Source organism: Symphalangus syndactylus, chromosome 1, assembly GCF_028878055.3.
Source record: "Symphalangus syndactylus isolate Jambi chromosome 1, NHGRI_mSymSyn1-v2.1_pri, whole genome shotgun sequence".
NCBI classification, from domain to species: domain Eukaryota; kingdom Metazoa; phylum Chordata; class Mammalia; order Primates; family Hylobatidae; genus Symphalangus; species Symphalangus syndactylus.
Window position 1 is genome coordinate 154491438 of NC_072423.2, and position 13902 is coordinate 154505339.

The following is a 13902-nucleotide window of genomic DNA, read 5'->3' on the forward strand; positions in this document are numbered from 1 at the left end:
AAAATAAATGAGCTATTTGATGGGTCAATTTCTGGATGGACTTTCTGTTCTGGTGATATTTTGCAGGTGTTATGCCTACATAATGTCTTGATTGCTATGGCTGTAGAGTAAATATTGAAACCAAGAATATTGTTCTTTCTCTTCTTGTTTGACTATACCAAGCCCTTTGTTATTCTGTATAATTTTTATAATAAATGTCTCAGTTTCTCCAAAAATGTCTTCTGGGATTTTGTTAGGGTTTCTCTATTATCTATAGATTAGTTTGAGAGAGCAACTTTATAAAACTATTGCATCTTTCAATCCATGAACGTGGTATACCTTTCCATTTCTTGAGGTTTTAATTTTTTAATCAATCCTTTACAGTTTTGTCATTTTCAATATTGACGATTTGCACTTTAATTACATTTCTAAATATTTATGCATCTTCATGCAATTTTCTGTAAATTTTATTTTATTTTTCATTTGCTGCCAACATAAACAAATATGAATAAGCCTTGGGTAGTTACACAGTTAGCTCTAGAAATTTACTTGTAGATTCCTTATCATCTTCTAAAGAACATTTATGTCACCCTTAAATACAGACAATTTTACGTCTCCTTTCATGTGTATATAACACTTTTCTTGCCATACCTCAATGGGGATGCCATCCAGTATATTGCTGCGTAGAAGTGATAAGAAGGGTTATTCTTGACCTATTTGCCATTTTTAAATAAAAGTGTTTAATAACTCACCTTAACCATAGATGCTTTATAAATGCCACTCATTGGGTTGAAGAAGTTTTCTTGTATTCCTAGTTTGTGGGGAGTTTTAATCGTGAATAAGTTCAATTCTGTCAAAAATTTTTCTTCATTTATTGAGATATAATATTATTTTTCTACTTTATGTTGTTAATTTATTAAATTACAGTGGTTTTCAAATCTTAAACCAACCTTTCATTCCTAGAATAAACTCTACTTAGCATATTACCAATTTTACATATGGCTTGATTTAACTTGCTATTATTTTGTAACACATTTTTTTGTCTAAGTTCATGAAGGATTGTGACTTATAATTTTCTTTGCCTGCAATGTTTTGGTGGAATTTTGAAGTAGAGTATTTTTGGCTTCCTACAATAAGTTCAGAAGCAGATTACCATCCTCTATTTCCTAAAAGAGTGTATGCATTTTTCAACCTTAAGTATTTAATACATTGATCCAGTGGAACTATCCGTATTTGTGTTTTTCCCTTGCAGATTTTTACTGGGAGCCGAATTTGTTTAATGGATTTATGCCTATTTTACTTCATGATTTCTTCCTGAATCGATTCAAATAATTTCTGAAGAAACTGGTTAATTTTATTAATTTGTCAAAGTCATTGGTTTCATGTTGTTTGTAATATTACCTTATTATTTTTGAATATCTGTTGTATCTGTAGTGTTCTCACTTTAATCATTGCCAATATTGACCATTTATGTTTTTCTCTTTTACCCCCTTTGCTTAGTCTTGCTAGACTTTTAAAAATACATTTTATTAATCTTTTAACAAATCAACTTTGGAGGTTGTTATCTTTTTCTATACTTTGACTTTTTAAAATTTATTTCAGTTTTTCTTCTCTTTCTTTTTTTCTAAATACTTTGGCTTAAAAGTCTAACTACTCTGGTTATTTTTCCTAACTTTTAGAGGTAGAAATATACTATTGATTTAAAATATTTTCCATCTTTTATGAATTTCTCATCCTCTAATTTTTTTCTCAACTTTTAGCTACTGCCCATATATATATTTTATTATCCTTTATTTAAATATTTATATTTTATAAATTCATTTTGAACTACAGCTCATACATAAATGTGGTTTTCAGTCTCCAAATATTTGTATCTTTTTCAGATACTTAATTTTTGTTGATTTATAATTTAATTTTATTTTAATTAAAGAACAATACACTATTCATTGTATGTGCTGGAACCAGCTTGTAACGACTTGAGAAAGCCAGTTGTTACATGTCCAGAATTTTAGCAAACTTAAAAGTGGACATCAGCCAGGCACGGTGGCTCACACCTGTAATCCCAGCACTTTGGGAGGCCGAGGCGGGCAGATCACGAGGTCAGGAGATCACGACCATCCTGGCTAATATGGTGAAACCCCGTCTCTACTAAAAATACAAAAAATTAACCAGGCATGGTGGCGGGTGCCTGTAGTCCCAGCTGCTGGGGAGGCTGAGGCATGAGAACGGCATGGACCTGGGAGGTGGAGCTTGCAGTGACCCCAGATCGCGCCACTGCACTCCAGCCTGAGTGACAGAGCAAGACTCCGTCTCAAAAAACAAACAACAAAAAAGTGGACATGCGATGGAAAACTGCAAACACTTCATATCAGGATGTTTGTTTTGTTTTCTTTGTTTTTTAAAAAGCTGGTTTACACGTACAAACAATGACCATGATGTTTCAGTCTTTTAAATTTGTAGATGTATTTTATGACTCATGAGGCCAGTCATGAACAAAGTGACTCTTTCATCTGCATTTAAAAAGAATGTGTAGTCTTCAGTTACATATGTGTGTGTCAGTGTATAACTTTATAACTGAAGACTTTATATATAACTGAACACTATATATATATATATATATATATGATAGAGATATATGTGTGTGTTATATGTATGTCACTGGTTGACACTGTTTTCAAATCTTCCACATATAAATCATCTGGGGATCAAATATTAAGATAAAGTATTAAATTTCCAACTGTGTTTGTAGATTTTTGCATTTATCCCTTTAATTTTATCATTATGTTCCTCTTCATTCTGCTTATATTTGCTTTGAAGTCTAATATGTTTCATATTAATAGAATAGTAGCTCTATCTGCATGAAATAATTTCAATACCTTACGTCTAATTTGTGTCTTTCTACTTAAAGTGTCTACTGTGGACAGAATATACTTAGAATTTGTTTTTTTTTTTATACCTATTCGGAAGACTTCTGTCTTCTAATTGAAATGACAGATCCATTTATATTCAATGCAATTATTGGTGTGTTTTGGTTTATGTCTATAATCTTGCTATTTGTTTTCTTCATCTGCCTTTTTCCTTCTGTTATTCTATCTCGACTTTCTTTCTTTTGTGTTGTTACTTAATTTAATATTCAATTTTAATGTCTCCTCAAGCTACCCATCTTTGTACATATTTATTAGATTTGTTTCAGGCCTTATAATATTCTTTTATTAAAGATTACTCTAGCTGGCCGAGCGCAGTGGCTTACGCTTGTAATCCCAGCACTTTGGGAGGCCGAGGCGGGCGGATCACGAGGTCAGGAGATCGAGACCACGGTGAAACCCCGTTTCTACTAAAAATACAAAAAATTAGCCAGGTGTGGTAGCGGGCGCCTGTAGTCCCAGCTACTCGGAGAGGCTGAGGCAGGAGAATGGCGTGAACCCGGGAGGCAGAGCTTGCAGTGAGCTGAGATTGCACCACTGCACTCCAGCCTGGGTGACAGAGCAAGACTCCGTCACAAAAAAAAAAAAAAAAAAAGATTACCTTAGTCATAATACCACTTATATAAAACGTAATAACCTTGAAATTATAAATTTCTACTTTTTCAGTCATGTGTGTTATTTGTTATTATTGTTATATTACTTTGTTTTTATTTACTATTATATATTTTATATGCAGATAAGAATTAAACTTAAAATGTTATTTTTTTCCATGAAACAGCTTTCTCTCTAAGAAAAAACAATCTTTTATGTTTGCCCACTAATTTACCATTTTCAGTGCTCTTCATTTCTTCTTTGGAACTGACTTTCCATCTGGTTGCATTTTGTTTTATTTTAGAGAACTTTCTTTAGCATTTATTCCAGTATAGATATGCTGGCAATGAATTATCTCATGTTTTCTTTTTAATTTGAATATTTATTTATTTTGCCTAACTTTTGAAGATAATTTTATTGAATAATAAATAAGTTTTGAGAGTCATATTTTTATTTTCAGCTCTGAAATATGTCTTTTAGCATTCATTGTTTTTGATAAGGAGTCATACTTCATTCACCTTGTCTTCTGTATGAAATGTGTCAATTGTCTTCGGCTTCTTTCAAGATTTTCTCTTTAAATTTTATTTTCACCAGTTTGACTACGATGTGCTAAAGTTGCTTATTTTTATGTTTATTATGCTTACAATTGGTTGAGCTTCTTGGTTTTGTACATTGACTTTTGAAATTTAATTTAGTATGTGTCCATTCATGTTATTCAAAATATTTTTGTCTGCTCATTCTCCTTTTTTTCCTTCCCTTTTGACCTTGAATTATCCATATGATAAAGCAGCTGATATAGTTCAACTGGTTACTAAGGCCCTGGTTTTTCTCTCATTATTTTTCTCTTCTCTCTGATCTTCTTTTTGGATGAATTCTACCCAACTGCTTTCATGTTCACTAACATTTTATCCAGCAGTATCCTATCTGATGTTATGTTCACTATTGTACTTTCCACTTCAAATATTACATGTTTAACTCTGGAATATCTATTTGGTTCTTTTTTATAGTGGTCATTTCTTTTCTGGGTTTCCACATCTCTTTTCTATTAATGGATATATTTTCCGTTAAGCCTTGGAACATACTTATGAAACATACCTAAAATAGATGAGAAAAAAGTGCTTGCTTCTATTTTCATCATTTATTGTTATCTTGGGTTCTGTTTCTTTCTTTTTATAAATGGAAACTGTTTAATTTCATAAACTTTAATTGCTAATATTTAATTGATAACTTCTTAAAATTGATACAATTTTTTGCTTCTTTGTAGGTCTAGTAATTTTTAATTGCATGCTGGCCATAATGACAATATGCTGAAGAGACACTGGCTTATTTTAGGTATTTTTCTGCCAGACAGTTGAATTACTGGGGGGTCCTTTTATTCCAGTAATGTTTGATTTTACACTTTGTTACAGTGGATTTGGGTTTTGATCTTAGTCCTAGAGCACGACTGTTATCTAACGGGTATTTATGGCCTTTCTGGGATCTCACATGAATGTCTGCCATGATCAAAGAGGTATATCCAGTCTGCGTATGCTGGAAGTATCTAAGCACTCTACAGCCTTTGGTACTGTCCTTCAACTTGAGGGCTTTTAACTAACTGCCACCAAGTCTTCTTAGTCTGGACAAGTCCAACATAGTTGTCAACCAAAGATCAGCTATGAATTTTCATGCCGTGCAAATTCCAACCAATTCATCAGCATGGGACTCATATGTATACCTATTTAGTGAGACCACCACGCTGCTTGGGATCAAATAACCTGTGCTTTTACTGGAAAATGCACACATAATAGAATGCTGGGCAATCACGAGACTCACCTCTTGGGTTTCTCCTCCATCAAGGACCATGCCCTGTACTGCTTGCTGTTCAGTGTCTGAAAAGTGTTGCTGTATTTTATCTAGTTGCATGGTTATTTCAGTGGCAGGGCAAATCGAGTTTCATTTACCCTAGCATGGCTAAAAGGGAAAGTCCTAGGACATTTCTTTTATTGTCAATGTCTTGCTCTAAAAGTGTCATTTTTTTTTAACTTCAGTACAGTCAAAAGTTTAAACTAAAGCACATAGGCCTCCTTGCGTTATACTCAAAAAATCTGAGGTCATGTGATCCTGAGGTGCTACTAAGGCCCAAAAGTTTACAATCATTTCTATATAGGAGATACAGTTGCTGGTCATTAATGGTGGGTTTATCACCACTGAACAGATGTGCTTTACTTTTAATTGCAACTTTTCTGACACAGCACATTAAAAATTTAGTTTTCCCACTTATGCTCCATTGTATAGTATGACAAATTCTTAATGAACCTACATAACCTACATATGTCATTATATTACCAAGATAAGTGAAGGAATTCTGTATAGCAGGCTTGTGAAGGAGGCCTAGCAATGCCTTGTGTTTTCTTCAGATGCGTTACAGATTTCACCTGTGTCACTGTCTACACATACAGAGTGATTATTCATGGATTCTTATCTAAAAATGGTTAGAATTAGTATGGTTTATTATTAATTACCCAATATCCTTTTGTGTGAGTTCCCTAGGGCTGCTGTCACAGAGTTTCACAAACAAAGTGGCTTCAACAACATAAAGTTACTCCCTGGGACACCTGCAGGCTAGAAGTGTAAAATCAAGGTGTAGTAGGGTCATATTCCATCTGAAGGCTCTGGGGATGAGCCCTACCTTGCCTCTCCCTGGCATCTGGTGGTTGCTGGCACTCCTTGGTGTTGCATGGCTTCCAACCGCATTACTCCAATCTCTGCTCCACTGTTCCATGGTCTTCTACCCTCGTATCTCCTGCTTGTCTTTGTGGCCAAATTTTCCTCTCCTTATAAGGACACTAGTCATTGAATTTATGACCCACTCTGTTGCAGTATGACCTCATATTAACTTGATTATCTGCAAAGACCTTTTTTTCAAAGTTGCATTCACAGTTTCCAGGTGAACATTTTTTCATTTTTTTATTTTATTATTTACCTATTTATTTATTTTTTGAGTTGAAGTCTTGCTCTCGCTCTGTCACCTAGGGCTGGAGTGCATGGCATGATCTCAGCTCACTGCAACCTCCATCTCGCCAGTTCAAGTGATTCTCCTGCCTCAGCCTCCCGAGTAGCTGGGATTACAGGCGTGCACCACCTATGCCCGGCTAATTTTTGTATTTTTAGTAGAAACTGGGTTTCACCATGTTGGTCAGGCTGGTCTCAAACTCCTGACCTCGGGTGATCTACCAGGCTCTGCCTCCCCAAGTGCTGGGATTACAGATGTGAGCCACTGCGCCCAGCCTAAACAAGAATTTTGCAGGGGCACTATTCAATCCAGTACAGCTTATTGACAGTTGGATGTGAGTTCTTGAAATTCAAATCATTTAAAATGCTTTTATGTAAATAACAGAGTCAATAGTCCTTAAATTCTGTTTAAATTCCTCACTTAAAATACCTGTTCACATTTTTTTTTTAATTTCCTGTCTGATACCCTCCATCTACTGGTAACAGAGAACATGTCATGTTCCTGAATTCTGATATGGAGGAGTACTTAGGGGGAAAAAAAGTATTTTTGCTTATAAATGTGGGTCAGTTTCTTGCTTCTAAAATTGGGTCATGTTCACACATATGATTCTTTCTATGACACTTGAGGGGTCAGTTGGAATAGAACAGAACTCAATAAAGGATTCTCTTCTGTTTTCACAATTAAATCGTACACAATTGAGGGTAATAAATGAGACAAGAAAGAAAAAATTTTTCTTCTACATTTGTATTAAAAAGTAAAATACCAACAATACCAATAGTATTTCAGGACAAAATTATATAGTGAGATATCCTTCAACAATTTCATTCAGTTCTAAAATGTCTTCTATAATAAATTATTGTCCTGTTCAACTTGTACAGCAATTTATCTTAGAAATGTATGTGCTTCTGGACCGCAATCCTTGTGATACATAATTATTCCCATGTCTTGTTTTCTTCTTACAGAACAAGTGGCTATATGGTTGGATGGGTGTCTTTGTAATTTTATTTTGTATTTCCACTGTCTAGCACAATACTTTTAATGTGATAAATTTATCTCCATGACAAGATTTGACAAATGTTGTCAAATTTGGGGTCTATTTTATTTATATGAATATAACCAATTATTAAATGTCAATCATAAGTGAAAAAGAAAAATAAATTCCTCATTATGTATTTGTATGGTTTTTTAATGATTTAAGTCATGCATGTTTAGGCAAGAATGCCACAGAAGTGATGTTGTGCCCTTCCTAGTGCAAATGCATCATATCAGGAGGCACATGTTGATATGTCTTTTTACTGATGTTAATTTTGATTACTGGGTTAAGACGGAATCTTACAGATTTTTCCACTGGAAGATTAGTATGTTTTATTTTGATAATTTAGAAGATTTTTGTGGAAAGGGATTTAACTGCTATCCAAGTATCCTATTTCTCATCTTACTTTCACCCATTAAATTTTAGCAGCTATGAGTAATTCTGATTTGTAGCAATTATTACTCTGATATTTGCAAAAAACATATATATCATTACCTATTCCTACATTTCATACATTTTATCATTAAAATTTTTATTATTTGTAAACTTACTATCTGACACTGCAGTAAGCAATAGACACAAACGCAACCATAGTTTCAATCTAGCTAACTTTATGGTCTACGTGTATGTTTGTATTTGTAACTAATTCTGAGGTTATATTGTCAAGTTTTCAAAGTAATAATATGAAAATTCTTTTATTGTATTGTGGCTATTCATTGATTTGAAAACAAGATACATCTTATGATTCTTCTTTTTAAACTCATTCATATTCTTTAATGATGTTTTGTCATGTAAAAAATTGTTTTTATTTAAATTTTGTGCTTTTACTTTTGAAATATTCTTTCATTTTGTAATTTATTCATTTATATATGTTGCTATTGTGAATGAAGCACTTATTCCTGAATTGCATTCACTAATTGCAAACTTTTTAAAAAAAATTTGCATATTTATTCTGTGTTTAGCAAGTTAACTAAACTTTATTGGTAATATTAAACATGTTTCTATTTCATTTATTCTCTATGAGCTTCTAGTTATTACCAAGCTTTTCAGCCAAAAATTATAATTCTTGCTCTAGATTTATCATAAATGGTTCCATTGTTTCTGTTTCATGCCCTATCATAATGTTAAAAATTCTAGAAAAATGTTAAGCTATATTAGCATATTCTCATTGTTTCTGATTTACCAAACACATCTCCAATTGTTTCACTCTTACGTATGAATTTGACTGTATGAATTTAACTAAGCCAACATTATTTATCATGCTGAGCAAGTACATTCTATAGATGACATGGCATTTTGTTGATAATTCATCTTCCAGTCTACCACCCTTTTCTGGTTTTGAAGGCCTCAGCTGTGTGAATCATGGTGGTAGGCAGAGTCCCACCTTCCAGCAGAGAGAATAAATGGAGACATCCCCCTGACCCTGCCCAGAAGCAGGAACTCATGACCTATGACCTGTTGACCAGATGTCCCAGCCTAGATATTAAATCTCCGTGAGTGGCGCAAAGTTGGAGGGCAGTGCACTGTAGTTCATGGTCGTAATGATTACCACCAATGATCCATTGGTATCAAAAGATTCAAGGGCAGGTGAAGCACAAACTCAATTTTTGGCATAGAAGAAACTAACCTTTGCATGGTAGGTTTGCCATACAAGGCAGTGAGTAATTCTTATCAAAAAAGAAGCTGCAGTGGGACAACCCAGAGGGAATAATCATTAGTTCCAGTGGGAGACGAGAGAGAAAACTTGTAAGAGAGGTACAGCATTAAAAAGAAGAAATTTGATAGAAAAAAGGGAAAAAATATTTCCTAGACTATTTCTTTAACAGATCTTTAATATTTCTGTTAGAGTAAGTTGCTGAGATATTAAATTAACCCAACTACCTGCCTATGCAATGTGATGATTTGAGTATATCAATTTTGATACTGATTACCATAAATTGCATGTCTTTTTCTTAATGTATTCATTAAAGGACTTGCATTATAGTCTGCCTGTTATTCAGAGGAAAAGAAAACAGAAAAAAATCATGACAATAGATAATTCTTCAGAAGATCATTTTCTATTAGTTTCAGAGACCTCGGTGACATATGAAGCACCGTGCATTAGTTTTGTTTTTGTGCTCCCAGACTGTTTCACTAGCTTGTAATGTTTTTAAGACATAAATGCCACAATCATTTTTGGACCTCCTCTGGAATCGGCATTTTGGCTTTCCCAAAGTAAGTATCAATAAGCAGGTGGGTTATGAAACCCCATCTCTCCCACTGGAGAGAATAGACTAAGGTCACAAACTCCATAATATTGTTGATTCGCTCTGTTCCTAACTGAAATTATGTTCCAAGCACCAGGCAGAGCTGCTGCTCTTGAATTTTAATCATTGTTCTTTGCTTTGGATATTGGGTTCTTGTTGTTAACAGCAACTGCCGAGTCATAGCATCTGTTTATTTTGTATTGAGGTAGTGATCCCAATTTAAAATGAGATGCTTTCCCACTGTTTATGCATTGCCATAAGCCATCTATCCATGAGAATTTATCAAAATCACTATTATTTATCACTTACTGTCAAGTACACCATCACTCACTACACTGAAGATCTATTCCAGATGCATAATTCAAACTGTATAACCCAAATTTTGCATAGCTTATAACTGACTACAGTTTCATTTGCTCTTATACAGCAGTAATCGTAGTGCTGGCATGCTTACCTTAGGAGTTCTGTAATGTCAGAGAGCTCCCAAGAATCCTATTTCATTTGAGAAACCAAGATGTCCATTGGGATAAATAAAGGATTAACATTAGGGTCCACAGCTTATCCTAAGATGCCAAATAAGAATGAGAGAAACAAAAGATGCTCCAGCATGCCATGACCATGCACCACAAGCCAGGCATCTACACAGATTGTGTTGTATTATATTACATGGCATCCTAATGATGCAGAAAGCCAGAGGGCATGGGATGTGGACAATTAATCACAGGAGCCCAGGCAGCAGAGCAGAGCAATGGTGAAAGAAAGAAGAGGCAAGGGGAGACCCCCTTGGCAGCAGTCAGCTGAAAATTTTCACTCAGGTTTTCTAGGAGAAATTTTGTGTCCTTTAGAACTGACCAGAGCATCAAGATTTTGAGGTTAAATTCTAGTAACCATCTTGGTGCAATATTCAGGAAAACAGGGAAAGCGGTGTTGGTTCGTAAGTCAGAGTAGAGGGTTATCTGTATGAAAGGTCCTAATTCTACCCTGACTCTTAGGATTATATTTTTCTAATATTTCAGATACTGCCTGTCTACTCTCTTGAATAGTGAAGGTATACCTGTCTAATTGCCAAAAATCATCTAACAATAAAAATTACATCAGTTGACGGTGGCTTATGCCTGTAATCCCAGCACTTTTGGAGGCTGAGGCAGGCGCATCAAGAGATCAAGAGATCGAAACCATCCTGGCACACATGGTGAAACCCCATCTCTGCTAAAAATACAAAAAAAAAAATTAGCTGGGTGTGGTGGTGCATGCCTGTACTCCCAGTTACTCAGGAGGCTAAGGCAGGAGAATAGCTTGAACCTCGGAGGCGGAGGTTGCAGTAAGCTGAGATTGCACCACTGCACTCCAGCCTGGGAGAGAGAGCAAGACTCCGTCTCCAAAAAAAAAAAAAAAAATTACAACAGTGATTATCAACTGTTAATTAACTGTACATTGTACATTTTAACATTGCTAACATTACTGAAACTTCTCTGCCAGCCTTGACAGGTAACTGCTGTCTTCATATTCTGGTTAACTCCCCCATCTGCCATGCACAGTAGACATTCACTTCTCATTTGCCTACTAGCAGTTTGTCTTTCAAGAATGGCGTTCTTTTTCTTGTGGAAACTGCATCTCGATACACTGGTTTCTCTTCAGATCATAAAGGTCTTTTGCCTGTTAAGACTGCATTTCTTCTAATCCAGCCTGGTGGCTTCAGCTCCGACCATCATGTTCACACACGATCTCAATGTTCTGGGCTTGAGAGATTGCTGTAGGAGTGAGCACTGGACTCATGTAGGACTCAAACTGAATCTCCTCAAGATTTTCTCAATTGGAAGCAAAGAAGAGAGTCGACCTTCTGCACGCAAGAGCTATGGGATGAGAATTCGGGAAACCTCTAGGTGTGCAGTGGGGAAGGGCGATGCTGGTGTGAGAAGAGCAAGTGGGGTGGGAAATGAGATGCCAAACATGACATCCAAGTCTCTGCTTCCAGCTCTACCTAAGATCCACCTGCATCTTTTTATTTCCCTGTGGTTTTGCTGCTCTATGCCTTTTGGGGAAGACCATCGTCAATACATTCTTTTTTTAACCTTAGTAAATTTCTATTCTTTATAACCAATGGTCTTGCCTAATTCACCTCCTCTTCAACACCTTCTGCCTTAACCTGCATCTGGTTAGCTCAGGACCACTTTCTGTCTCTCTCAAGCAATAGCAATAACTGTCTATCTCACCTCCCTACCTCTGATAAACCTCCACTCCCATTCATAGTCTATAATACAGAGAGAGAGAAGTTTTAAAATACAAATCACATCATAGTGCATCTTGCACATAAATTTTTAATAGTCTCTAGATAAAATTATCATCATTTTGAATGCCTACCATCCAAACATCCTTTTTCTTTTTGGGAAATATCCCAATATGTATGGCTTCAAGATACAAAGGACACAGCCTCTCTCAGGAAGCCACAGGGAACAGTGGCAGAGACTATTTTTCTCATGCATCCTGGGATCTGGGGAAAGGCTTGGCTGATGGAATTAAAATCAAACCTGTGACTCAAAAAAGAGGGGCTGATTGGAGTCTTCAGTGCCAGTGTTCAGTAATGCGTCCCCAAATGGCAGTAGCACTAATACTAATAAAGGAATTATTATTTTTTCTTTTTTTAGCTTTATTGGAAAAAATTATTTATGTTTGTTATACAAAATTATATATATACATATATATACATACATATACACATATACATATATATATATACACACACACATGCATACACAGAATGTGATCCAAACACCATAATCAAGCTAATGAACATACCCATCACCTGACATAGTTTTCATTTGTGTGTATATGGCGAGAGGAATGTTAGCCAGCCCATTGCTGAGGTTGGCCTTTGGCTGTGGTCTGGCGTCCAGCGTCCTTTGATTCCAGCCTTCTTCTATGCCAGGTTCTCCAACTCTTCCCACCAGTTATAGGAGTTACATGCAACTTGAGCTTCTTGGTCCTGTAGCCCCATATGAGTGCACTCAGTTACCCACAGTAATTAACTGCTGCCACGGAAATGTCTCCCACATCCAGGCGAGAAGTGAGAAGGAATGAAGGGTTACTGTGAGCACTGACCACCTGACCATGTCTCCCAAAGAGAGGGCTCTACAGTGTCATGAAGGATGCACTTTAAAATCCAGTGTTCTCACTTTGTATAGGATCCAACTATATAAAAAGGAGTGGAGTGTAAATTATGCTACAAAATATCATGTTAAGCTCCTTACATATCAGATGTCATTTTTTTTTCTCAGATTTCCCTTTATAAGATTAAGGCTGGGAAAAGTTTTCATGATTTCCTGAGAACTATCTGCAAAGCACCTCAGACTGTTCCACTGCACAACAGGGAATTCCATTCTTACCAATCAGTATTTAGCACCCCCAGAGTTTTGTATTATTATTATTTTTTTTTTGTATTTTTAGTAGAGATGGGGTTTCACCGTGTTACCCAGGATGGTCTCAATCTCCTGACCTTGTGATCTGCCCGCCTTGGCCTCTCAAAGTTCTGGGATTACAGGCGTGACCCACCATGCCCGACCTAGCTCCCCCAGAGTATTAAAGCCCTTTTGGATTTGTCTCATCTCCTGTCCTTTTACTTTCCCATATGTTCTGCATCAATAAAAATTCATCGTCTAAGTATTCATATGATTTTTCAGTAATATAAAGTAAAAAAAAAGTAAAATTTTTATTTCAAAGCATATTGCATTCATCCATTTGCTTTTGCTTCAAGAACTTCTCTTTCATAACGCATCAGGAAAGTTTATTACTGTTTCTTTATCCCCTATTAGTTATAATGAACTAACTATGAGCATGTTTCATGTTTTCCATCACTTTGAAGTATTCTTAGATAAGGTTAAAATAGAAATATGTTTATTTTGGCTGGGTGCGGTGGCTCACGCCTGTAATCCCAGCACTTTGGGAGGCAGAGGCAGGCGGATCAACTGAGGTCGGGAGTTCGCGACCAGACTGACTGACATGGAGAAACCCTGCCTCTACTAAAAATACAAAATTTGCCAGGTGTGGTGGCACATGCCTGTAATCCCAGCTATCTTGGGAGGCTAGGCAGGAGAATCGCTTGAACCCGGGAGGCAGAGGTTGCGATGAGCTGGGATCATG